This window comes from Amblyraja radiata, chromosome X, assembly GCF_010909765.2.
Source record: "Amblyraja radiata isolate CabotCenter1 chromosome X, sAmbRad1.1.pri, whole genome shotgun sequence".
Lineage (NCBI taxonomy): Eukaryota > Metazoa > Chordata > Chondrichthyes > Rajiformes > Rajidae > Amblyraja > Amblyraja radiata.
The window spans coordinates 14,408,995-14,436,043 of record NC_045999.1 but is presented as its reverse complement, the minus strand read 5'-3'; the positions used below and the strand labels follow the sequence as shown (position 1 = coordinate 14,436,043).

Below are 27,049 nucleotides of genomic sequence, written 5' to 3'. Positions count from 1 at the left end.
ACACTACACTGGACACACTACACTGTACACACACACACACTACACTGTACACACACTACACTGGACACACAACACTGTACACACACACACACTACACTGTACACACTACACTGGACACACTACACATACTACACACTGTACACATTACACTGTACACACTACACTGTACACTACACACACACTACACTGTACACACTACACTGTACACACTACACACACACTACACACACACTACACTGTACACACTACACTGTACACACTACACACACACTACACTGTACACACTACACTGGACACACTACACTGTACACAGTACATACTACACACACACTACACTGTACACACTACACTGGACACACTACACTGTACACAGTACACACTACACACACACACTACACTGTACACACTACACACACACACAACTGTACACACGTTCACACAATGTTATCCTACACACAGCACACACACGCAGTGTACACACACACACGCACAGTGTACACACACAGCACACACACACACACACACAGAACACAAGGTACAGACAAAGTACACACACACACACTGTACACACTGTATACACACAGTAAGCGCACAGCTGTACACATGTGTTCAACACTGCAATGCTTCCTCATCAGGCAGACAGACCACTTTATGATTTCCAGCGATAGACACAAACTACTGGAATAATTCTGCGAGACAGGCAGCTTCTCTGAAGAGAAGGAATGGGTTTTGGGTCGAGACCCTTCTTCAGACTGATGTCAGGGGGAGAGGGAGATACATAGATAAGGAAGTGTGAGGTGTGGAAGTGGGACAAAGATCAAGGAAAATGTAGAATAGATCATTGGGAGAAGTTACCAAGTGTGAGTCTGGGTGTTTAAACCCTTGACTGAACCCAATAGGGAGAGAGAGTGTGAACGTACATGGTGTCACCAACAATCACAAGCGCCTGAGACTATTTCAGCCTTGCTCAGCCCGCAAACTGTCAGTGAATTATCTGTGACCTTTGGAAACAAACTGTGAAAGGATTGTGATATCTCGTAATCAGTTTCAAGAATCAATTCCAATTAATTCCACAAACTTCTTTAAACCGGGACATTGCCAATGCAACCTCTCCCTTTATTCCAAAAATAACTTTAATCAATTAATTACAAAGAATAATACTTACAAAGCAAACAATACCAACACACCCGCCACCAAATACAAAAATCAACAACAATTCTACATACTAAATATTAAATAACTATATCACAATGCTGGTCCAGATGCATTCACCAGTCCTGGATCCCCTCCATGGTGCCCGTGGACACTGCCTTCCCTCTCGAGGGACACCCAGGCACGGACGTAACCCCGGAAAAGGGGCAGGCAGTCCCACACCACCTCTCCCCCACCCCCTCTCCCTGACCACCCTCTCCCTGACCCCCCTCGCCCCAACCCCCCGACCCCCCCTCCCCATCCCCCTCTCCCCACTCTCCCCCGACCCCCCTCACCCCCTCACTGATCTATCTGCCGGCTCTGACCCTATGATCAAACTCTACTCTGGACCACAGAAGGCAGCTTGAATTACCCTGCCATTCAATACCCAAGAACAATGTCTACATCTATAGTTTTCTGCATCTCATAACTCTTCTCTTACTGCCTATGATGCCTCCTGGCATGTAGGGCAGCAACAAAGATCCTCCTGTCTGTTCTGGGCTAGCTTCCGGACACTACCCCAGGTCAGGTAGCCCTGGAAGTCCATCACGCCCAGTAGTGTTGGTTCCTTCAGTTGCTGTTTCTGTAAGTTAGCCCTGTTGTTAGCCCTGTGCTCAACCTGGAGGACCAGTGGATCGCCCTTCGTCTCGCCTCTACCCTTTGACCTGAACAGCATGGGAGACCCTAACAGGAGACGAATCTCCCGCTGACATAGCTCTAGGGGTCAGTGAGACACACAAGCTCCCCGACCACGTCAAGGTTGCAATCCAACGTGGAGCATCTCATTACCACGCCATTCCCTTCATGGCCAGAAATCTAATTACCTCAATCCCGATTGAAGAGTAGATTTCTCCTCATCATTGAGAAGGAGCTGAGGAGTTCTACAAGCATCTGTGCTGGGACCTTTGCATATGGTGATATACGACTTGTACGTAAATGTAGACAGGTTGGTGAACAAATTTGTAGATGAAACCTAGATTGCTGGGGCTGCCGAGACTTTGACCCCCTCACCCCAGTCTCACCAACCAACCTGGTTCAATCTGACCTCTTCTTCTTTGAAGAGAGACACTAAGTGCTGGAGTAACTCAGCGAGTCAGTCACCATCTTTGGAGAAAAGGAATAGGTGATGTTTCGGGTCGAGACACTTCTTCAGACTGAGGTCTTCATCTTTGAACTCGACAGACTTGGGTGAAACTTACCCAACCCATTACCCAACCTGTTTGATGAATCTTAACTGCATCTCTTTATAAGAAGACATCAAAGCCACATACAATACAATCAAATAGGCTGATATATATCCCTGGGAAAAGTTGTTCCAAAATGACAGCATATCTTCACCTCCAATGCAGATGGTATCGGTTCTAGTCTCACTCCAAGCACTCGAGCTGGGTTGTTATAGTGCAAAGGGAACACTTTGCTCAGAGGTCGCACTGTGGAAGGAGGCATAACTACTCCGTTTACCTCTCCTGCCGACATAATGAGTCCGGGAGAAATTTGCTCTTTTTCATTCTTTCTCATTCCACATCAGGAGCTATATGGTCACTTCTGGAACTTCAAGGTCACGCCTCCTAACAACCTCTCAGTTACGCTGTGTTCCCGTTAAACCGTATCTTCTATAAACACTTCTCATTCTAGAATCTTCTAATTCTCCAAATTAAATTCCACTTCGCACTATTCCACCGACTGACCAACCCGTTCCAAGCCCAAAGCCTTTTCCTTCACTCGACCTCATGATGAGTTTTTGTTCACCTTGAAACGTCTCGGTCATGCCTCCTACAGGTGTAACCTTCACCAGACCAGCCCGCCCTCTGCTACTCCAACCCAGTGCCGCCGCCGCCAGGACAACGGGCCTTTAATAAACATAGAAAATAGGTGCAGGAGGAGGCCATTCGGCCCTTCGAGCCAGCACCACCATTCATTGTGATCATGGCTGATCGCCCCAATCAATAACCCATGCCTGCGTTCTCCCCATATCCCTTGACTCCAATAGCCCCTAGAGCTCTATCTAACTCTCTCTTAAATCCATCCGGTGACTTGGCCTCCACTGCCCTCTGTGGCAGGGAATTCCACAAATTCACAACTCTCTGGGTGAAAACGTATTTTCTCACCTCAGTCCAAAATGACCTCCCCTTTATTCTAAGACTGTGGCCCCTGGTTCTGGACTCGCCCAACATTGGGAAAATTTTCCCTGCATCTAGCTTATCCAGTCCTTTTATAATTTTATAAGTTTCTATAAGATCCGTTGAAGACTCCACCAGGCACTCTGCTGGATTTTCTCAGCTCCAACATGTCCCAAAGATTAGACTTCACAGACGGCAACTATCATGAAGGGAAAGTATAAACTGGCTGGTTTAAGTGAGATTTCCCATTAAACATTAGAAAACATGGCCATGGCAAGGTCTGTGGAGAAATGTTTATTTATGACTCTATCTCAAACGCTTCCCACACTGATCGGTATCAGTGAGGGGCACAGTCCACACACACCGCCCTCACTTTCAGTAGCTGCTCCATATCCTATCCAACAATACGCTGCACTGTATTTGGAAGTTATCAGTCCACCCACACCTTGCACAAATATGGCTTCATATGGCACCCTTTATCTATTTGGCAACGTGGACTGCTCTGGGAATATACTGTGGAGGAAGGAACTGCAGATGCCGGTTTAAACCGAAGATAGACACAAAAAGCTGGAGCAACTCAGCGGGACAGGCAGCATCTCTGGAGAGAAGGAATGGGTGATGTTTTGGGTCGAGACCCTTCTTCAGACTGGTCAAATATACTGGCTCTTTAAGTTGCCAATGTCCATCTGTGACCACTGGATAAAGAAATAAGCTTTGTAAGAAACCATATCTATAAACCACATTAAAATCAATGTTCTGAACCTTTGAGGTTATTATTTATAGAAGAAAGTACAAGCCCTTCAGCCCACAATGGTTGTGTTGAACATAATGCCAAGTTAACTAATATCCTCTGTCTGCACGTGATCCCCATCCCTCCTTTCCATATCTGTATCGGGTAGTGCAGCGGTAGAGTTGCTGCCTTACAGCTCCAGGGACCCATGTTCGATGCTGACTACGGGCGCTGTCTGTACGGAGTTTGTACGTTCTCCCAGTGACCTGCGTGGGTTTTCTCCAAGATCTCCAGTTTCCTCCCACAATCCAGACGTACAGGTTTGTAGGTTAATTGGCTGGGTATAAATGTAAAATTGTCCCTAGTTTGTAGTGACCCGAAACGTCACCCATTCCTTCTCTCCAGAATCCGCTGAGTTACTCCAGCCTTTTGTCTCTAATACCGGGGCATGTCAAGATGTCCCATGAATGTTGCAAGAATAGGTTTAAGAATTGTTTTCTGCGATCTCAGTTACTTCCAGTGACATTTGCTTCAGACAGATGGAAATCAGAGGATAACACAGCACTCACATTGCACACTGCGAGGGAGCTGCATGCTGCAACACCGTATGCACTGCTCTGCCAGCATTGCAGCCTCGCGTCTGTCAGTAACAGACGGACCGAGATAAATTAGAACATGTCCTTCCCAGAACCGAAACTGCCAGTTGATACCAATGATACCGATGCTGAGGCTCGAGAAGGTACCCGTCAGACCGCACTTGGAATATAGTGAGCAGTTTTGGCCACCGTATCCGAGGAAGGATGTGCTGGCTTTGGAGAGGGTCCAGAGGAGGTTTACGAGAATGATCCCAGGAATGAGTGGGTTAACATATGATGACATAGGGCGGTCACAGTGGCACAGCGGTAGAGTTGCCCCCTTACAGCAAAATGCAGCGCCTGAGACCCGGGTTCGATCCCGACTATGGGTGCTGCCTGTACGGAGTTTGTACGTTCTCACTGTGATCTGCTTGGGTTTTCTCCGAGATCTTTGGTTTCCTCCCACATTCCAAAGACGAGCAGGTTTGTAGGTTAATTGGCTTGATAAAATAATTTAAAATTGTCCAAGTTGGCGCTATGCAGAGTACTGCCCTGCCGACTACAAAATTCAAAAGGTTCAGAAGATGAGTGTTTGATGGCACTGGGCCTGTACTCGCTGGAGTTTAGAAGGATGAGGAGGGGCCTCATTGAAACTTACAGAATAGTGAAAGGCCTGGATAGAATGGATGTGGAGAGGATTCTTCCACCAGTGGGAGAGTCCAGGACTAGAGTTCATAGCCTCAGAATAAAAGGGCTTAACGTTAGAAAGGAGATGAGGAGGAATCTCTTTAGTCAAAGGGTGGTAAATCTGTGGAATTAATTGCCATAGAAGCCTCTGTAGACCATCAATTGATTTTTTTTTGGCAGAGATAGATAGATTCCTGATTAGTACAGGCGTCAGGGGTTATGGGGAGAAGGCAGGAGAATGGGATTGAGAGAGAAAGATAGATCAGCCATGATTGAATGACAGAGTAGACTTGATGGGCTGAACAGCCTAATTCTGCTCCTATCACTGATGAGCACACTGAACCAAGATACATGGTGACTGCATTCCCAAGATGACTAACATGTTCCAACCTAAGCCACAGTATCACCTTTGACCAATTCATGGAGGTTCTGCATTCTGGCATCACCTTCCTTTGTGTTCTGGACCCTCTGCAATGAAGGCCACTGCCATTACCAGCAGCTCCTTGCCCCTGCCTGATAACGTCCACCAGATCAGACTGAAGACCAACTTATAAGATCCTTTCTCAGTTTCAACAATATTCTGTTTTTCCTGCTCTTGATTCCAATGTCTCCACGCTATCTGACTGAACCACACTGCTATGTTCTCCTCATGTCTTACCTTTCCATCTTGGTGTAATTTGCACAATATACTTAGTTTCATCTTTGATGTACAGCAGCTTGTCAATAGCGGGGACACCAGTGGACATCCCGCTAATGGATGCAGCATCCTGGTAAACCTCCTCTGCATTCCTGTAACAGGGTTGGTGGTGAGTTGATCAAATCTACCATCAAACTTGAGTTAGTCCAGCGCCTCACTGACTCCCACCGCGGAATCAGTGAACACTGAAGCCCTTCAGCTCAGTCTCATATAGAACCATCTTGCTCTGGTTACTAGACTAGTTTAGAGATACAGTGCGGAAACAGGCCCTTCGGCCTACCAAGTCCGCACCGACCAGTGATCCCCACACATTAACACAAGCGTACTCACACTAGGGACAATTTACACTTATATCAAGTGTACAAACCCAAGCCATTTAACTACAAACCTGCACGTCTTTGGAGTGTGGGAGGAAACCGAAGATCTCGGGGAAAGCCCACGCAGGTCACGGGGAGAACGAGCAAACTCCGTACAGACAGCACCCGTAGTCGGGATCGAACCCGGGTCTCTGACACTGTAATGCAGCAACTCTACTGCTGCGCCACCGTGCCGTCCACTAGTGGCCCAACCCTTCCGATGAGGCCAAGGATGACCTACACACTAATTTCAGCCTCCAGTCCAAAAGGGAGGCAGAGTGATGCTTCTCAGTGACTCTGCGGTGGGTAGGGACACAGCCTCTGGCATGACAAGATTGGCTAGGGAGGAGTGGGGACAACTGATGAGTCAGAGTATAGAAGAGAGATCGAGCAACTGTCCATATGGTGCCAGCACAATAACCTGGCCCTCAACACCAGCAAAACAAAGGAACTGATTGTGGACTTTGGAAGGAGTAGGATGGGGACCCACAGTCACATTTATATCAACGGGTCGATGGTTGAAAGGGTCAAGAGCTTCAAATTCCTGGGCGTGCACATTTCTGAAGATCTTTCCTGGTCCGAGAACACTAATGCAATTATCAAGAAAGCACATCAGTGCCTCTACTTCCTGAGAAGATTACGGAGAGTCGGTTTGTCAAGGAGGACTCTCTCTAACTTCCACAGGTGCACAGTCGAGAGCATGCTGACCGGTTGCATCGTGGCTTGGTTCGGCAATTTGAGCACCCTGTCGAGGAAAAGACTACAAAAAGTAGTAAACACTGCCCAGTCCATCATCGGCTCTGACCTCCCTTCCATCGAGGGGATTTATCGCAGTCGCTGCCTCAAAAAAGCTGGCAGTATCATCAAAGACCCACACCATCCTGGCCACACACTCATCTCCCTGCTACCTTCAGGTAGAAGGTACAGGAGCCTGAAGATTGCAACGTCCAGGTTCAGGAATAGCTACTTCCCCACAGCCATCAGGCTATTAAACTCGGCTCGGACAAAACTCTAAACATTAATAGCCCATTATCTGTTATTTGCACTTTATCAGTCTATTTATTCATGTGTGTATATATTTATACAATGGTATATGGACACACTGATCTGTTCTGTATTCATGCCTACTATGTTCTGTGTGCTGAAGCAAAGCAAGAATGTCATTGTTCCATCAGGGACACATGACAATAAACTCACTTGACCATGAACTGATTCCCACATCAACTCTTGACAAAAAGCTTGGAGAAAAGCCGCACTGTTTCAAACCTGCTGATTCATCATAAGGATGGGCAAGAGATGCCATAGCAACACACTCGGTGGAGCGCATCATCCTGCATGTGGGGCCGCAAAGACGTTTGAGTTTGAGTTTAGTTTATTGTCACATGTTCCAAGGTACAGTGAAAAGCTTTTGTTGCGTGCTAACCAGTCAGCGGAAAGACTATACATGATTACAATCGAGCCATTTACAGTGTACAGATACATGATATAGGGAATAATATCAATCACGTTTAGTGCAAGATCAAGGATTAGTCCGAGGGTAATCAATGAGGTAGATAGTAGTTCAACACTGCTCTCTGGTTGTGGTAGATGATTCAGTTGCCTGATAACAGCTGGGAAGAAACTGTCCCTGAATCTGGAGGTGTGCGTTTTCACACTATACCTTTTGCCCGATGGGAGAGGGGAGAAGATGGAGTGGCCGGGGTGCAACTTGTCCTTGATTATGCTGCTGGCCTTGCCGAGGTAGGGTGAGGTGTAAATCGGCTCATTTTATCAAGCATTTATCGGGATGCATCACAACTTGGTTTGGAAACAGCTCCATCAAAGATTGCAAGAAATTGCTGCGAATTGTGGACGTAGCCCAGACCATCACACAAACCAACCTCCCTTCCATTGACTCCATGTATACCTCACGCTGCCTTGGAGGTTGGTGTGTGTGATGGTCTGACCTGTGTTCACAATTGTCTACAATGTCTTGGATGGAGCAGTTCCCGAACCAAGCTGTGATGCAGCCCAATAAAATGCTCTCTGCAGCGCATCTACAGAAGTTGGTGAGTGTCGGGGACATGCCGAACTTCCTAAGCCTTCTAAGGAAGTAGAGGCGTTGGTGTGCTTCCATGGCCTTTGCTTCAATATGCTTTAAGACGTTTGCATTGTCCATGGTGCAACAGACACAGATGACAAGCTTATCTCCATAAGTCCCTTAATCAGACTACAATACATCAATGTCTACACGTGTTGCTGTTGAAACAATTCTGCCGCTGTCTGCCCAATTCATAACCCCTGTATGGCAGCAACTCTACCGCTGCACCACCATCACCACAATCTCATCCTCTGAAATTGGATGCATCTCCCAACTGATCCTCCTTCTTTAGACTTCAAAATGGCCCTCCACTCTACTCTAGATTCACCCCTCTACCTCCACCCACCCTCACCCTCCTCCTCTTCCTACATCCACCCTGACCCTCACCCAAAACTCTACCTCCACCCACACCCACCCTCACCGCCCCTTCCCACGCAACTCCTGCTGATCTACCGTGTACAATCCAATCCTCTACAATCATTACTCACAACGTTTGCTTCCAACAAAATGAATTTCTCTTTTGACCGGTCAAGATTTATTTTGCAGGACGCTGGTCTGACGAATAAATAAAGAAATGACCCCAGGCATTTCCTGTTAATGGCACATGGTGTGATAGAGTGATACATCATGGAAACAGTCCCTTTGGCTCAACTTGCACACAACAGCCACCATGTCCCATCTACACTAGTCCCACCTGCCTGCGTTTGGCCCGTATCCCTCTAAACCTGCCCTATTTATGTACCCATCTAAATGTTTCTTAAATGTTGGGATAGTCCCTGCCGCAACTACCTCCTCTGGCAGCTTGTTCCATACACCCACCACCCTTTGTGCAAAATAGCTACCACTCAGGTTTATATTCAATCTTTCCGCCTTCACCTCACCCTATTCCACATGTCCCACCGGTAGCACAGCGGTAGAGTTGCTGCCTTACAGCGTCAGAGTCCTGGGTTCGATCCTGACCTCAGGTGCTATCTGTATGGAGTTTGTACATTCTCCCTGTGACCTGCATGGGTTTTCTCCGGGTGCTCCGGTTTCCTCCCACAATCGAAAGACGTACGGGTTTGTAGGTTAATTGGGTTTTGTATAATTCTAAATTGTCCCTAGTGTTTGTAGGATAGTGTTAGTGTCCGGGGATCGCTGGTCGGTGCGGACCCGGTGGGCCAAAGGGCCTGTTTCTGCACTGTATCTGTATCTCTATACTAAACAATAGCCACAGTTCCACTTAAACCAACAGCATCAGCAGCTTTCAGGGATACACTCAGTTCAGGCAGTGTGTGTTGCAGCACTAGAAATGTCTGATTCTGTTTTCCAGGAGTCTGCAGCAATGTGAAGAACAGGCTGCTAATGTGCAGCAGAGTGGGGATCTACTGGGGACCTGGCAGCGAGCAGCTCCCAGATCCCCACATGAGATCCAGTCGATCCCCAGCCAACATGTGGCGAATCCGCCCCATCAAGTTGCGAGGGCCTTCTGTCAGCGGCAAGATCACGGGAGATAATTTAAATTAGACTGCGCCGTGAGAAGACCAAATAAGAAGCTTCCCCTTTCTGTTCACACACAGCTGGCACCCTTTCCATCAAGTGCTGGCCCGTGTCCAAACCCAGACAGCATTCCATGTCAGCTATGCGATGTCAGGGACCTGGCCTGATGACATACTGCAGTGGAACATGTGAGAAAGAAGCAGGAAAAAAAATCTTCATTTTTTCACTGGAGTAGAGAGGAAAAGGAATGATTTAAATTAAAGGGCCATCGGCCGAGCCCGTGAGAGCTGGGGATGTATGCATGTTTAGTTTAGAGATACAGCGTAGAAACAGGCCCTTCAGTCCACCGAGTCCGCACTGACCAGCAGTCCCCACACACTAACACTATCCTACACACACTAGGGACAATTTACACATACAATAAGCTAATTAACCTGTACGTCTTTGGAGTGTGGGAGGAAACCGAAGTTCTCTGAGAAAACCCACGCGGTCACAGGGAGAACGTATAAACTCCGTACAGACAGCACCCGTAGTCGGGATCGAACCCGGTTCTCCGGTGCTGCAAGTGCTGTAAGGCAGCAACTCTACCGCTGCGCCACCGTGTATGTATGTATGTATGTATGTATGAATGTATGAATATATGTATGTATGAATGAGCCAGTGGAAATAAAGTAGAAACTGGTGGATCGAGCTCCCAATGCAGGAAGCACTGGGTGAGTCAGGCAGCACGCTGCAGAGTGAGGAGCTGCACCAGAGATTCAGTTCCAGCTTCACTCCCCGACCCATCTTTCCTCTGCCAGTGGTTTGCATTACTCCTTTACATTTCCATCATTTGTTGCCTGCTGTTTCTTTTGGCTGGTTAGGAAAGGAGTTGGAACTGTCAAAAGGCATTCCAAACACACGCGACTGACTTTAGTTCATTGTCACGTGTACCAAGGTAGAGGGAAAAGCTGTTGTTGCAGAGTCACAGAGTCATACAGCGTAGAAACAGTCGGCCCAACACCTCGGCCCAACTTGCCCACATCAGCCAACATATAACTCAGACCCTTGAGTCCTGGCAACATCCTCGTAAATCTTCTCTGATCCCTTTCAAGCTTGACAATATCTTTCCTATAAGACGGTGCCCAGAGCTGAACACAACATTCTAAATGCAGTCTCACCAACGTCTTATACAACTGCAACATGACTTCCCAACTTCTATACTCAATACTCTGACTGATGAAGGCCAATGTGCCAAAAGCCTTTTTGACCACCTTATCTACCTGCGACTCCACCTTCAAGGAACCATTCACCTGTATTCCAAGATCCCTCTGCTCTACAACACTACCCAGGGGCCTAGCATTCACTGTGTAGGTCCTGCCCTTGTTAGACTTCCCAAACTGCAACACCTCACATTTCTCTGCATTAAATTCCATCAACCATTCCTCAGCCCACCTGGCCAATCGATCCAAGAATTCAGTCTGTGAATATGTATCACACGATGCCATCAGACGCTGTTAACAGCAGAAGCACCAACCATGACCGGACCCACACTCACAGGATCAAGTGCAGGAGCCTCACCCACTGGACCAGACCACTCCAACCATTCAACTCCCAACTCAGGACCCCAGTCCACAGCATTCCTGGGCTGCCACCCCCCGCCCCCAGGGCCCCAGATGCATCTACTGCCTCCCACCCCTCTCCTGCAGGTTTATGTCCCCAATGGGAGAGGAGTAGAGACAGATAGACTAATGCTTCCCCAGTGTTGGAAGGAGCTGCAGTTAGACACAAAATGCTGGAGTAACTCAGCAGGACAGGCAGCATCTCTGGAGATAAGGAATAGGAGACCTTTTGGGTCGAGACCTTCTTTCACAATCTGAAGAAGGGTCTCAACCTGAAACGTCATCGATTCATATTTTCCAGAGATACTGCCTGAGCCGCTGAGGTGCTTCCACAGTCTCTGACTGAACCTCAGAACGATGAGCCAAGGAGCGACTCAGCCATGATGCAATGCAAGGAATGCTGCAGGCACATGTTACACAGCAAGATCCCACTAAACAAGTAGATCATCCTGCAGTGATGATGTTAAAGAAGAAATATCAGGATGTTATGCTTGCCTTCATTGGTCAGTGCACTGAGTATAAGAGTCAGCAAGTCTTGGCACAGTTTTATAGATCTTTGGTTAGGCCACATTTGGAGTATTGTGTAGAGTCTGATCGCCCCGTTACAGGAAGAATGCGGAGGCTTTGGAGAAGGTGTAGAGGTTTACCAGACTGATGCCTGGATTCAAGATTCAAGAGAGTTTATTGTCATGTGTCCCAGATAGGCCAATGAAATTCTTGCTTTGCTTCAGAATTATAGAAGGCATGAATACAGAACAGATCAGTGTGTCCATATACCATTGTATAAATATATACACACATGAATAAATGAAGCAGACAAAGTGCAAATAAACAGATAACGGGCTATCAATGTTCAGAGTTTAGTTTGAGTTGAGTTCAATAGCCTGATGGCTGTGGGAAAGAAGCTGTTTCTGAACCTGGACATTGCAGTCTTCAGGCTCCTGTACCTTCTACCTGAAGGTAGCGGGGAGAAGATTGTGTGGCCAGGATGGTGTGGGTCCTAATTAGCTACAGAGAGTTGGGGCAAACTTGCACTGGTTTCTCTCCAATATCGGAGGTTAGGGGGAGCCCTGATAGTATAGAAAACTACGAGAGGAATGGACAGGTTCCGATTGTCTACCCTATCTCCCAGGGTGGAGATGTCACTGGATGGCACGGCTTCAAGGGGAGAGGTGCAAAGTTTAAAGGAGATATGCAGGGCATGTTTTTTTTGTAAAATACACACAAAGGTTGGTGGACGCTTGGAGCAGGCTGCAGGGGTGGTGGTGGAGGCAGATACGATAGTGGTACACTCACTCACAGACTAATAGTCAAGTCAAGTCACATTTATTTATATAGCACATTTAAAAAACAACTCTCGTTGGCCAAAGTGCTTTACATTTGTTATAAGAATAGTATAAACAAACAAACTACATAGACTTTGTTTCAACATGGATTTGTGCCTGGAAGGTCATGTTTGACTAATCTTCTTGAATTTTTTGAAGAGGTTACTCGGGAAATTGATGAGGGTAAAGCAGTGGATGTTGTCTCTATGGACTTCAGTAAGGCCTTTGACAAGGTTCCTCATGGAAGGTTGGTTAAGAAGGTTCAATGGTTGGGTATTAATGGTGGAGTAGCAAGATGAATTCAACAGTGGCTGAATGGGAGATGCCAGAGAGTAATGGTGGATGGTTGTTTGTCAGGTTGGAGGCCAGTGACTAGTGGGGTGCCACAGGGATCTGTGTTGGGTCCACTGTTGTTTGTCATGTACATCAATGATCTGGATGATGGTGTGGTAAATTGGATTAGTAAGTATGCAGATGATACTAAGATAGGTGGGGTTGTGGATAATGAAGTAGATTTTCAAAGTCTACAGAGAGATTTATGCCAGTTGGAAGAGTGGACTGAAAGATGGCAGATGGAGTTTAATGCTGATAAGTGTGAGGTGCTACATCTTGGCAGGACAAATCAAAATAGGACGTACATGGTAAATGGTAGGGAATTGAAGAATGTAGGTGAACAGAGGGATCTGGGAATAACTGTGCACAGTTCCCTGAAAGTGGAATCTCATGTAGATAGGGTGGTAAAGAAAGCTTTTGGTGTGCTGGCCTTTATAAATCAGAGCATTGAGTATAGAAGTTGGGATGTAATGTTAAAATTGTACAAGGCATTGGTGAGGCCAATTCTGGAGTATGGGGTACAATTTTGGTCGCCTAATTATAGGAAGGATGTCAACAAAATAGAGAGAGTACAGAGGAGATTTACTAGAATGTTGCCTGGGTTTCAGCAACTAAGTTACAGAGAAAGGTTGAACAAGTTAGGGCTTTATTCTTTGGAGCGCAGAAGGTTAAGGGGGGACTTGATAGAGGTCTTTAAAATGATGAGAGGGATAGACAGAGTTGACGTGGATAAGCTTTTCCCACTGAGAGTAGGGAAGATTCAAACAAGGGGACATGACTTGAGAATTAAGGGACAGAAGTTTAGGGGTAACATGAGGGGGAACTTCTTTACTCAGAGAGTGGTGGCTGTGTGGAATGAGCTTCCAGGGAAGGTGGTGGAGGCAGGTTCGATTTTATCATTTAAAAATAAATTGGATAGTTATATGGACGGGAAAGGAATGGAGGGTTATGGTCTGAGCGCAGGTATATGGGACTAGGGGAGAATAAGTGTTCGGCGCGGACTAGAAGGGTCGAGATGGCCTGTTTCCGTGCTGTAATTGTTATATGGTTATATAGACGAGTTACATAAATTCACACATATAAACAATTCACAATAGGTGTAAGAGTAGGCCATTCGGCCCTTCGAGCCAGTACTGCCATTCACTATGATCATGGCTGATCATCCACAATCAGTACACCGTTCCTGCCTTCTCCCCATATCCCTTGACTCCGCTATCTTTAAGAACTCCATCTAACTCTCTCTTGAAAGCATCCAGAGAATTGGCCTCCACTACCTTCTGAGGCAAAGAATTCCACAGATTCACAACTCTCTGGGTGAAAAAGTTTTTCCTCATCTCAGTTCTAAATGGCCAACCCCTTATTCTTAATGGAGTGCAGGCAGAAACTGCAGATGTTGGTTTAAACCGAAGATAGACACAAAAAGCGGGACAGGCAGCATCTCTGGAAAGAAGCAATGGGTGACATTTCGGGTCGAGACCTTTCTTCAGACCCTCAATACAAAACGTCACCTATTCCTTCTCTCTAGCAATGCTGCCTGTCCCGCCGAGTTACTCCAGCATTTTGTGTCAATTCACCATATGGGGTCAATAGACAATAGGTGCAGGAGTAGGCCTTTAGCCCTTCGAGCCAGCACCGCCATTCAACGTGATCATGGCTGATCATCCACAATCAGTACCTCGTTCCTGCCTTCTCCCCATATCCCCTGACTCTGCTATTTTTAAGAGCCCTATCTAGCTCTCTCTTGAAAGTATCCAGAGAACCGGCCTCCATGGAGGCAGAGAATTCCACACTCACAAATTTCTGTCATCTCCGTTCTGAATGGCTTACCCCTTATTCTTAAACTGTGGCCCCTGGTTCAGGACCTGGAACATGTTTCTTGCCTTTAGCGTGTCCAAACTCTTAATAATCTTAAAGGTTTGGACAGGCTGGTATCCAAACCCTCCAGTCTGAAGAAGGGTTTCGACCCAAAATGTTGCCTATTTCATTCGCTCCATAGATGCTGCCTCACCCGCTGAGTTTCTCCAGCATTTTTGTCTACCTTAATAATCTTATATGTTTCAATAAGATATCCTCTCCGTCTAAATTCCAGAGTATACAAGACCAGCCGCTCCATTCTCTCAGCATATGACAGTCCCTCCATCCCGGGAATTAACCTTGTAAACCTACACTGCATTCCCTCAATAGCAAGAATGTCCTTCTGCAAATTTGGAGACCAGAATTGCACACAATACTCCAGGTGTGGTCTCACTAGGGTCCCGTACAACTGCAGAAGGACCTCTTTGCTGCTTACTCAACTCCTCTTGTTATGAAGGCCAACATGCCATTTGCTTTCTTCACTGCTTGCTGTACCTGCATGCTCACTTTCATTGACTGATGAACAAGGACCCCCAGATTCCGTTGTACTTCCCCTTTTCTCCAACTTGACCACATTTAGATAATAATCTGCCTTCCTGTTTTTTTCCACCAAAGTGGATAACCTCACACTTATCCGCATTAAACTGCATCTGCCATGCATCTGCCCACTCACCCAGCCTGGCCAAGTCACCCTGCATCCTCAGAGTATCCTCCTCACTGTTCACACTGCCATCCAGCTTTGTGTCATCTGCAAATTTGCTAATGTTACTTTTAATCCCTTTGTGCAAATCATTAATATATATTGTAAATAGCTGCGGTCCCAGCACCGATCCTTGCAGTACCCCACTAGTCACTGCCTGCCATTCTGAAAGGGACCCTGCCCTTTGTTTCCTGTCTGTCAACCAATTTTCTATCCATGTCAGCACCCAAACCCCAATACCATGTGCCCTAATTTTGCCCACTACTCACCGATGTGGGACCTTATCAAATGCTTACTGAAAGTCCAGGTACACTACATCCACTGGCTCTCCCAATCCATTTTCCTTGTTACATCTTCAAAAAAATCCAGAAGACTAGTCAAGCGTGAGTTCCCCTTCGTAAATCCATGCTGACTCAGACCGATCCTGTTACTGCTATCTAATTATAAAAGATTTCATCTTTTATAATTGACTCCAGCATCTTCCCCACCACCGATGTCAGGCTAACTGGTCTATAATTCCCTGTTTTCCATCTGCTGCCTTTCTTAAAGAGTGGGATAAATTTCGCTACCCTCCAATCCACAGGAACTGATCCTCAGTCTATAGAACATCCCGTTTCCACAATGACTGGTGTTATTGCCAGGGGAGGATGGCCAGGGCTTCCTGGATATAAAAGCATTGGCCGGGCTCGCTGCTCCTCCAGTATCAGCCACTGGTGGTGCGACACTGGGAAGGTGAGTGGGACCGAGGGTGGCGGTGTAGAGCAACTCCTGGCTGAGATGCCGACATCTCCCACAAGGGGCACCAGTGAGCCCTTCATCAGCAGATGCTGCACTGTCTGGTTGACACAGCTGCTGTTGCAGCTCACATTGTAGTTCCAGGGGGCAGCACTTTCTTCAGGGCGCACGCGGTTAGCGTGGGGCTCCCTCCCCTCTCACCAGCTGCCACTTGTTCCCATTGACTGTTGCATTGTCTGCTTCCCCCTCCCTCCCTTCTTCCCCAACATCATTGACATATTTCACCTTAGAAGATGTCGGCAACTTGGGGGTGAAGGTGGCGTTGTGGATAGATAGATATAATTTAATTGCCACACAACCAAGGTCGGTGGTATTTGGGTTGCCAGCAGCGGTACAGTAATAAAGAACACAACCACAATAAAAATTTTACACAAACATCCACCACAGCATTCACCACTGTGGTGGAAGGCACAGAGCTTGGCCAGTCCTCCTCCATTTTCCCCCGTGGTCGGGACCACCACCCTCCACAGCCGTTGCTGCGGGCGTCCAGATGGTAAGGGACAAAGTCAAAGTCAAGGTGAGTCCAGGATCGACTCTTCCCAACCAGAGACCGCGGCTTCAGGCTGGTGTAGGCCGCAGGCCGGCGGTCAAAGTTTTACAGTACCTGCCGTGCCGCAGCCGGAAGCACCGCAGACTGCATGGCCGGCGGTCGAAGCTCCCCTCCAGGGGAGATGGTAAGTCCATGCCGCACCTGCGGTAGAAGACGGCCGCGGGACGGCGGTGGAAGCTTCTTCTTCCCCCCGGGTCCTCCACGAGGGATCCCGGGCTGTAGACGCCGCACCAGCTGGAGTTCTGCGGTGCTTCAGGCTGCCGGCTGCCGGGCCAGCGTAACGGAGCGCTCCCCTCCAGCGAGGTCTCACCCACTCCACGCCGAGAGTCCACGCTGCGCCCGCTGCTGAAGCTCCGGGCGCGTCTCCGGGAAAGTCCGCGCCGATCCTTGCTGTTAGGCCACGGGGGAGGCGACCTGAAAAAATCGCCTCTCCATGGAAGAGGCGGCCGAAACGGTTTCCCCCTTACCCCCCCACACCACCCCCCACACATAACACACAAAGAAACATTAAAAACAGACTTTTAAACATACTAAAAAAAAAATTAAAAAGTTGAAAAAAACGGACACGCTGCCGACAGGTCAGTGCGACGGCTGATGGTGGCCCAATCCACGGACAATGAGCATGAGGTGGGGAGGGGACGGCAATGAGGGGGGGGGGAATGCACTCTAGTTTAGAACCCTCTGCCCAGGGGATAAGCCTGCGTTTGTTTGTTTGTTTGTTTGTTCCAGTTAAGGCGCTGTGCACACGGCAGCCAAACAGTCGCTTGTCTTTTGCTTTTATTTTCACTTTTCACTTTTAATTTAATTTAAATTTTAAGTTTGCATGTACTTTGTTGTGTGTTGTGACTGTTGACAGACCAATTTCCCTCCAGGGATGAATAAAGTTGTATCGTATGGTACGGCAGGAGACGGAGCAAGGGTGGAGAGGGTTGCAATGTGACAGCTGGTGACAAGTGACCCAGTTGGTGGTGGCGGTCGCCTAAAGAAAGCGCTGTCCCCAGGGGCGACAACGTGAACCGCAAACCAGTCGTGTCAACCAGTGCAGCATCTGATGAAGAATGAGCTCACTGGTGCAGATCACCATCAACGCCTAGTTTGAAGATGAAACGACCCAAAGAGCTGGAGTGATGCAACAGCCTGAATCAGTCTGAATGATGGTCCCGACCCACAATGTCCCCTATCCATGATCTCCAGAGAAGCTGCCTGACCCGCTGAGTTACTCCAGCATTTTGCGATGATTTGTGTATTACCAGCATCTGCAGTTCTTTGTGTCTAGTTTTAAGGTGATTCCGACGTGCATAGAATCTGATTTACGTAAGGGATTAGGAACCTAACCCTAATGCGAGTGAGAGAATGTCTGTATTTGAGATATTTAGATAGGCACATGGATATGCAGGGAATGGAGGGGTATTGATCATGTGCAGGCAGAGGAGATTAGATGAACTTGGCATCATGTTTACCAGATATTGTGGGCCGAAGGGCCTGTTCCTGTGCTAGGAAGAACTCCACTGTGCCTTTTGAAATCAGCATTGGCAACCGCTGGAGAGAGCTCATGATCATAAATCATAGGAGCAGAATTAGGTCATTTGGCCCATCGAGTTTACTCCGCCATTCAATCAAAGCTGATCTATCTCTCCCCCCCCCCCCCCCCCCAACTCCATTCTCCTGCCTTCTCCCTTTAACACCATTACTAATCAAGAACCTGTCAATCTCCGCTTTAAAAATACCCAATGACTTGGCCTCCACAGCCGTCTGTGGCAATGAATTCCACACACTCTAACTAAAGAAATTCTTTCTGATCTCCTTCCTAAAGGAACATCCTTTTATTCTGAGGCTTTGGCCTGTGGCCCAATACTCCACCCTCTCCACATCCGCACTATCCAGACTTTTCACTATTCGGTAAGTTTCATTGAGGTCCCCCCTTATCCTTCTAAACACCAGCGGGTACCACCAGTGTCGTCAAAGAATTCCAATAGATTTCAGGCTAGTGCTCTCCACTTCGCAAAACCACGCTGACTTTGGCCTATTTTATCATGTGCTTCTAAGTATTCAGAAACGTCATCCTTAATAGTGGACTCTATAATCTTACCAGCTACTGAAGTCAGGCTAACCAACCTGTAGTTTCCTCTTTTTCTTTGCTCACTTCTTGGACAGTGGAGTAACATTTGCAATTTTCCAATCCTCTGAGACCACCCCTGACTCTAGTGATTTGTTGAAAGATCCCAATCTCTATAGCTACCTCTTTTAGAAGCTTGGGGTCCATGTGGTCCACGTAACATCCACCTTCAGACCTTTCAGCCTCCCAAGCACCTTCTCCTTAGTAATAGCATCTCCACTAACTTCTGCCTCCTGACTCTTCTTAGTTTAGAAATACAGCGCAGAAACCGGCCCTCCTGCCCATCGAGACTGCACTGACCTGCAACCCCCGCACACTAACATTACCCTACACACTAGGGACAATTTCCAATTTTACCAAAGCCAATTAGCCTACAAACCTGTACGTCTTTGGAGTGTGGGAGGAAACCGGAGATCGTCCCATACTCCAAAGACATACAGGTTTGAAGGTTATGAAGGTTAATTGGCTTGGTGTATGTGTAAATTGTCATTAGTGTGTGTAGGATAGTGTTAGTTTACCGGGATTGCTGGTCGGTGCGGACAGGGGGAGCCAAAGGGCCTGTTTCTGTGCTGTATCTCGATACTAAACTAAACTCAAAGTCTGATGCATCATCTGCCATTTCTTTACGTGGGTTAACACTGCAGCCACGTACATACACTCAGGAACAGTAGAACCGAGAGGCTCATCAGCATCTGATCAGCATGATATTCACAATAAACTACTTCTGGAGAGTTCAATCAATCAGACCACATAGAAAGGACTGACTTTCCCACCCACTTTATGACAGGTAAATAAACTGGGACAATCCTGTCTCTCGAGAAAATCTAAATCCATTACAGCCGTCATTCACAGAGTGCAAAAGTGAGAGAATGTGATTTCAGGAGAACCGTTCACAATCACAGGGCAATCCTGTGGATTGATGTGTAGTTACAGCTGCAGCAAACATGCAGGGCCATGCAGCAAACACGCAGGGCTGGCTGCAGCAAACATGCAGGGCCATGCAGCAAACACGCAGGGCCGTGCAGCAAACACGCAGGGCCGGGCAGCAAACACGCAGGGCCGTGCAGCAAACATGCAGGGCCGTGCAGCAAACACGCAGGGCCGGCTGCAGCAAACACGCAGGGCTGGCTGCAGCAAACACGCAGGGCCATGCAGCAAACACGCAGGGCCGTGCAGCAAACACGCAGGGCCGGGCAGCAAACACGCAGGGCCATGCAGCAAACACGCAGGGCCATGCAGCAAACACGCAGGGCTGGCTGCAGCAAACATGCAGGGCCGTGCAGCAGCAAACACGCAGGGCCGTGCAGCAAACACGCAGGGCAGGCTGCAGCAAACACGCAGGGCCATGCAGCAAACACGCAGGGCCATGCAGCAAACACGCAGGGCTGGCTGCAGCAAACATGCAGGGCTGGCTGCAGCAAACATGCAGGGCCGTGCAGCAAACATGCAGGGCCGTGCAGCAAACACGCAGGGCAGGCTGCAGCAAACACGCAGGGCCGGGCAGCAAACACGCAGGGCTGGCTGCAGCAAACACGCAGGGCTGGCTGCAGCAAACACGCAGGGCTGGCTGCAGCAAACACGCAGGGCCATGCAGCAAACACGCAGGGCCATGCAGTAAACACGCAGGCCTGGCTGCAAACATGCAGGGCCATGCAGCAAACATGCAGGCCTGGCTGCAGCAAAGGTTGGCAGGTGACGGGGCTCAGCTGCTCATGGTGGTCTCAGTGCGAAAGCTCTTGCAGCCTTCACACCACTGCTGCCTCATTAGATGCATGGACCTGGGCTCAGGCCCTGCCCCAATGCTGAGGGAGTGAGACGTTAAAACCGAGATCTTCATCTTGAATGAATGAATGCTTTATTGTCACCCTTAGTAAAACTCTTTGTTTTGCAGACCTTAGATATCACATAATGGGCGCAACAAAGTTTCCACGCCAGGTCCTCCTTTGTTCTAAGGCATCTTCCCTAAGACATCAAGGCAACCACTGCAGCCCCATGGATGAGAGCAGATGATCTAATCCGTGCCTGAATGACACAGAGACCATTTATCTACTCCTCTCTCCCATCTGGCAGAAGGTGCGAGGCCTGAAAACACGCACCCCCCAGATTCAGGAACAGTTCCTACCTCACTGTTATCATCCAACGAGTCAGTCCTCCATATGATGGAATGTAGTCCCAATCTTCCAACCTACCTCATTGCAGCCCTTGCAATTTTTTTTTAAATTGGACTTTTCCATTGTAACTGCAATGCTGTAACTTTCTATTCTGCACTCTGGTATTTCTCTCTTGGCACTACCTTGATTATACTCATGTACGGTACAATTTGACTGGATAACATGCAAGCAAACTGCATCTCAGTACAGGTGGCAATGATAAAGGAACACCAATACCAATGGTACAGTTCACACAGCTCCAGCAAACCCGGTTTGAGTTTGGTTTATTCACACATACTGGGGTACAGTGGAAACCTTTCAGCCCTGGTCTCTGGGGTGGAAGATTGCAACCTTCACTTGGCCCGCCCTGTTTCGACTAATGCAATCAACTCGACGTGCACAAACGGAAGATCAAATAGAACAAGTTGTCCACCAACTTTAGTGCGCACGCCACACGAAAGAAGAAGAAGAAGCCCTGGTCTCTGATTTTCACACATTACAAACCTCTTCCCAAGGTAGAAATGTCCAACTCTAGGTGGACAGAAGGACCAGAGTGGCGCGACCTGTAGAGGGAGCCACTGAGCTGGCCCCTGCTCGTTCCCCGAGGGCCATAGAACCAGAGAGAGCCGGGGACGGTGGACGCGGGAGCAAAGGGCCACAAGAGAGGGAACCGCGGTCTCACCTTCTGCACCGTCAAGGCCGGCTGCGGGAGGCGACCCCGGGGCACAAAGGCTGAAGGTGGGCGAGGAGAGGGACTAAGGTTCGATGGACAATGTGGACCGATGGCGATGGCTGGAGGCCCAGCAGCAGCCTGGGTCTCGCCTGGATCGGACACAGCTCCAGGAGACCCCGGACTGGACATTGAAAATGGTGCCAAAACGTGGCGACTCTTGCACACAGTCTCAGTGGACTATTTCTATGCACTTTGTCCTATTTGGGGATTATGCTTAGATACGGGAATAGTTAACTGAACTGTATGCAAAACAAAAATAGTTTCTCCGTACAACTGTACGTGTGATATTAATGAACCATCGATCGTAGCTCTGAGGGGGCAAGTTTAATGGCAAACTAGCGGGGTAAGTTTTTATTAATAGAGAGGAGTGGGGGCTTGAAACACACTGCCGGGGTGGTGATGGAGGCAGATACAATAGCGGCTTTAGGATAGGCGCATGGAAATGCAGGGGATAGAGGGACGTGGATCATGTACAGGTGGATCATGTACAGGTGGATCATGTACAGGTGGATCATGTACAGGTGGATCATGTACAGGTGAATCATGTACAGGTGAATCATGTACAGGTGAATCATGTACAGGTGAATCATGTACAGGTGGATCATGGACAGGTGGATCATGGACAGGTGGATCATGTACAGGTGGATCAGATCAGTTTAACGGCATCAAGTTCGACGCAAACATTGGTCAATGGTACTTCGTTGTCACGTGTACCGTGAAATTAAATTTTGTATACAGTTCAGTAAAGTATTGCTGTATATTAGGGCTTAGATACATCTTGGATAAGTATCTGAGATACAGTACAAGTGTATAGCAGCAGTACACTGAGACAGTATACAGAGTCGCCAGTTTTTGGCGGCATTTTCATGTCCCAGTTGTTGTAAGTGCAGGGATTTTGAGCTGACCATGAAGGTCTGTTGTCCTGGCGGCGTTGCAGGGTCGGCCTGGCCAAGTGTGGCCATGGTGTCCTCCACTGCTGCAGGTCATGTCCGGTCTACGTGTGGTCTTGTGTGACAAAAGGGCCTGTTCCTGTGCTGCACTGCTCTCTGTTCTATTCCAGTGGCCATGTGAGCTTCTCCTTAGTGCTCCAGGTTCCGTCTGAAGCCCGATACGTTGATTGGCCCTGTGTGCGGGTGAGTGGGAGAAACTGGGAGAAGCTGCTGGGAATGTTGCAGTACAAGTGGGATTAGTGTGGAATGAGTGTTCGACCAGCAGTGCGGACTCAGTGGGCTGCCATGATGTGCTTAGTTGTGATAAACGATGAACATTATCCAACCACAGAGAGATGTGCTTTTCCAGAGCGCCATGCTCGTCCTTCCTGGGGCTTTGCCTTTGGGAATGTACAAGGAATTGCCGCGGGGAGTTCGTGTTCAGCAAGCTCCCACACCAGCGAGCAATCGATTTCTGGTTTAGTAAATGGGGGATAGACACAAAATGCAGGAGTAACTCAGCGGGACAGGCAGCATCTCTGGAGAGAAGGAATGGGTGACGTTTCGGGTCGAGGCCCTTCTTCAAACTAATGTCAGGGGTGAGGGAGATACTGTACATAGATAAGGAAGTGTAAGGTGTGAAATTAGAACAAATGGAATGGAGATCAAGGAAAATGTAGAATGGATCATTGTTAGCTGGGAGAAGATTACAACAAAATGGGGAGAATTGTTCCCCCATGACACAAGATTGAACATGAATCAACGGTGAATTTTTTTCAAGATGTACAATCCACCTGTAACCATGTGTAGGAAGCAACTGCAGATGCCGGTTTAAACCGAAGATAGACACAAAATGCTGGAGTAACTCAGCAAGTCAAGTAGCATTTCTGGAGAGAAAGAACGGGTGACGTTTCGGGTCGAGACCCTTCTTCAGACTGAGAGACAGGGGAAAGGGATAAAAAAGATAAATAAAACAAATGAATGAATGATATGCAAAGAATAACAATAATCAAGGCAAGGTGGAGCCCACAATGGTCCATTGTTGGCTGTGGGATAGGTGAAAACGAGTTATCTCTCCAGAGAAGCTGCCTGACCCACTGAGTTACTTCTGCTTTTTGTATCTACTTGGTTTAGTAATGTTCATGTGATCATAGAGAGACACCCCAGAAATGTCACGTCAGCCCACTGCCCACACAGCCCATCGAGCATTCACGTGATGACGTTTGCCAGCTCCTGCCGATGGAGGATTTACATTTTCACTGCACCTGACATTCCACATTAGGTCACAGCCATCTGATCGACAGTCAGTACGGACATGCAGGCAGCTGGACTGTGCACGGCATCCTCATTATCACCAGAGCAGCAAGGATGAGCGAGGCACTGGGATTATCACCCCTCCCTGAGGCACTAGCTCAGGAAGGAAGGCACCTTGGATGGCGTGAATGAGGTGGGCCGAAGGGCCTGTGTCCGTGATTCATTACTATGAATTTCTCCACTAGGGGCTTTGGTTTCAATAACACCTGAAAATTTTGAGAATGCAGCACCCCCTCAGCACTAAAGGGATGTGCCTGCTGCTATAAAAAATGCAGAGATTTGTATCCATTCACCCAAGGTTACAGGTGACTTTACAGCCCTTCAACTCTTTCCCCACGACCCAGGCCTCCAGCAGTTCGAACATAGAACATACAGCATAGCAACCAAAAGCCCTTCGGACCCCACGATATCGGTGCCGAATGTGATGACAAGACCAACTCTTACCTTCCTGCATATAAACCAGACCCCTCCACACCAATCTCCTCTGCCTGCACGGATCCCTGCATATCTATATTGGTTTAGTTTAGAGATAAACTGGCCCTTTGGTCCTCCAAGTCCGCACCGACCAGCGATCTCCGCTCACTAGCACTATCCTACAACCACTAGGGACAATTACAATCTTACCAAAGCCAGTTAACCTACAAACCTGTACGTCTTTGGAGGTTGAGAGGAAACCGGAGCACCCAGAGAAAACCCACACGTCATGGGGAGAACATATAAACTCCGTACAGACAGCATCCATAGCCAAGATCGAACCTGGGTCTGTGGCACTGTGAGGCAGCAACTCTACCACTGACCCATCGATGTGACTATCCAAAAGCCTCCTAAACGCCACAAGCATATCTGCTGCAACCACCACCCCTGGCAACACGTTCCAGGCACCCACCAACCTCTGTGGAAATAAAACGCCCCGCTCATCACTTTTACACATTGCCCGTCTCATCTGAAAGCTATGCCCTCCAGTCTTTGAAATGTCAGCCGGGGAAAAGACTCTGACTGTCTGCCCTGTCTACGCCTCTCGTAATTTCATATTCTCCCCTCAATCTAGGGCGTTGCAGAGAAAATAATCCAAGTCTTACCAACCTCTCCTTGTAGCTAATACCCCACCCTCGAGCTGGGCCGCTCCGACGGGAGCACCGTTCCACCCTCAGGCTGGGCCACTCCGACGGGAGTGCCGTTCCACCTCGGGCTGGGCCGCTCTGACGGGAGCGTCACAGCCCCTCACGAGAGAGTCTCAGCCCCTCGTCAGGCCGCCCTCACGGGAGCGAGCCCAGGGCGAGTCCTGACAGGCTCTGCCTCCGGAGCCTCGAGGTCGCCAGCTCCGCCATTAGGCCACAGCACAGACGGAGGCAGAGAAGGGGGATATGACAAAAAGTCGTATTCCCTCGAAGGGAGAGACAGCAAGCCCCGTTTCAACCCCCCACCCCCCCACATAAACACAGCTTAAAAACCAAAAACGTAACTACACAAAACTAAAAAAAACAACACAAAAAAGTAAAGACAAACGGACTGCAGGCGAGCCGCAGCCGTTCCCAGTGCCGCCACTTCCGTCGGAGCGGCCCAGCTCGAGGGAGGTACGGCGCTCCCGTTGGAGTGGCCCAGCTCGAGGGAGGAGCGGCACTCACGTGAGGGCTATCCGGCTAGGGGCTGGAGCGGTGCTCCGGTGGCTGGGACGGCGTTCTGGCGGCGGTGACCTGAGTCCGGGGTTGATCCGCGGGCCGGCGGCTGCGTCCGCTGGACTAGAGGGCGGCAGCTTCGACCACCCTGGGCCGCGGTGTTTGAGCCGGCCCGTTTGCGGTGTTCGGTGAGCCGTGGGACTGTTTGTACCATCACCCGGTGGGGAATCGCCTCAGCGCAGAGGGAGAAGAGGAGGGAAGAGACTGTAGCCCTAAGATTTTTGCCTCCACCACAATGAGGAGGTGCTTGGAGGATACACTGTGGTGGATGTTAATTTGTGTTTATTGTTGTTTATTATTGTATGTATGACTGCAGGCACGAAATTTCGTTCAGACCGTAAGGTCTGAATGACAATAAAGGTATTCAATTCAATAATCAAGTTGGGACAGCCTCGCTGGACTCTGTCACAGAAACATAGAAAATAGGCGCAGGAGGAAGCCATTCGGCCCTTTGAGCCAGCACCGGCATTCATTGTGATCATGGCTCATCGTCCCCAATCAATAACCCGTGCCTGCCTTCTCCCCATATACCTTGACTCCACTAGCCTCTCGAGCTCTATCTAACTCTCTCTTAAATCCATCCAGTGATTTGGCCTCCACTGCCCTCTGTGGCAGGGAATTCCACCGTTACTGAAGAGAACTAACAGCCACTGGGAGATGGCAGCTGTGACTCGAAGTTGCCGGTCACTGACCAGAGACGAGTGCACACGACCAGGTTGGTCTGCTCAACATCCATGGATGGATTCAAGCTGGTAAAATGCTGCACCAGCGACTTTGGCCTTTTGTTTTGCACTCATGGTCTTTTTTATAATTCATTGAATTTTTTAAAAACATTTTAGTTTAGTTTAGAGATACAGCATTGAAACAGGCTCTTGGGTCCACCGGGTCCACGCCGACCAGCGATCCCCGCACACTAACACCATCCTACACACACCACGGACAATTTACATTTATACCAAACCAATTAACCAACACACGTCTTTGTATTGTGGGAGTTAACCAAAGCACCCAGAGAAAACCCACGCAGGTCACGGGAAGAACGTTATTCCATTATCATG

The 27,049-nt window shown here is 48.5% G+C and overlaps 1 protein-coding gene across 4 annotated transcripts in view; it reads right to left on the bottom strand.

The window, feature by feature from the left end:
* Positions 1 to 27,049, bottom strand: part of tln2 (talin 2) — a 310,927-nt gene that overhangs the window by 263,115 nt on the left and 20,763 nt on the right. The gene's annotated exons all lie outside the window — the stretch shown is intronic.